Below are 1,572 nucleotides of genomic sequence, written 5' to 3'. Positions count from 1 at the left end.
GAAGAATGCATATGAGGTCTACTATGATACACAGTTGTGAGACACCACTATTTTCGAAAATGCAATCAGCAGGTTTCTGAAAATGCATCTCCGTAGACTTTTTGGAAATGCATATCTGAACTAAATTTATACTTAGAATTTGGACGTAGCTAAAAAACGAATGAGTTGTGTGTGCATGGAGTGCAATTTTCTTATAATAGAATATTTTGTTATAATTAGTCATAATTAGTTTCCTATAATTATGTTGTACCATAATTAGATAGTTGACCAAATGTTACACATTGATATATATATATATATATATATATATATATATATATATATATATATATATATATATATATTCTATTCAGATCAATGAGAAGGATACAATTTCTATTATCTTATATTGTATCAATCCTAACCGATCCCTCTCTCTAAAAATTAAAAAAAAAGCAAATGCAGAAACCCGTTTCTTCTTCTCCCTCATTACAGTTCGCCGCCACATGCTTTTTCTCCTTCCTTGAAGTTTGTCACCGCAACAGGACTACCATCCTTTGTACCGCCATCACTGAACACGAGAACCACACTATTCTCTTGCCTTCCGTCTCTATTCGCGCTGCCGCCGTCGCACTTGCAGCCATGTCTGAATCAGACCATTCAGAACACAATGACACTGATACCCATAAATTCACCGATATTGGTGATTCCGACCAGCCCAAGAACACCATGTTTCGAGGTTCCAAATCGGAGTTTCATCCCGCTCTTGCCGTCTCCAATATTAGGAACCACATTCCTATTATTCTTGAGATGGAAAAAGATCAATATGGTACCTGGGCCGAGCTTTTCCGCATCCATGCTCGCTCACATTGAGTCTTGCATCACATCGTTCCATCTTTCGAAAAAGAGCCACCAGTCGTTACCGACGCCAACCATGAACAATGGTCCACTCTTGATGCCACCATTCTTCGGTGGATTTATACCACTATTTCTACCAATTTGCTGACCATTATTCTAGAACCCAACTCCACTGTAATGGAAGCATGGAATCGCTTGGAAGATATTTTTCAGGACAACCAAAATGCTCGAGTTGTCACTCTTGAGCAAGAGTTTTATAATACTTGTATGGAGAACTTTCCCAATGTCTCTGCTTACTGTCAGCGTCTTAAGATGCTTTCTGATCAGTTGAGAAATGTCGGCTCCCCTGTCAACAATCATCATTTGGTTCTTCAGTTGATCTCTGGTCTCCCAGAAGCTTACCGCATTGTTACTACTTTGATTCACCAGAGCAACCCTCTTCCAACATTCTATCAGGCCCGTTCTATGCTTAATTTGGAAGAAGTCGGTATGGCTAAGATGGCAAACACAGGCTCTCATGCTGCTATGCACACCACTCAACCGAAACCTACTGAAGACACCTCTCAGCGTGGCAACCGCCGCCCCCATAATCGTTCTCGCTCTCGTGGCAACCATGGTCGCGGAGGGGGACGTGGTAACCGCAGTGCACCTCAGTTTGGAGCTCCTAGCACTCCATCACCTTGGTTTTCTCCTCCTTGGCAACAACAACGACAATCCCTAACCTGGCAACCATGA

General features: G+C 41.5%; 1 pseudogene; it reads left to right on the top strand.

Annotated features, from left to right (window-relative positions):
* The first annotated feature begins 621 nt into the window (after nt 1-621).
* LOC127093861 (uncharacterized) lies at nt 622-1,572 on the top strand (annotated as a pseudogene).

This window comes from Lathyrus oleraceus, chromosome 6, assembly GCF_024323335.1.
Source record: "Lathyrus oleraceus cultivar Zhongwan6 chromosome 6, CAAS_Psat_ZW6_1.0, whole genome shotgun sequence".
Classification (NCBI taxonomy): domain Eukaryota; kingdom Viridiplantae; phylum Streptophyta; class Magnoliopsida; order Fabales; family Fabaceae; genus Lathyrus; species Lathyrus oleraceus.
This window is presented reverse-complemented; position numbering and strand designations above follow the sequence as displayed.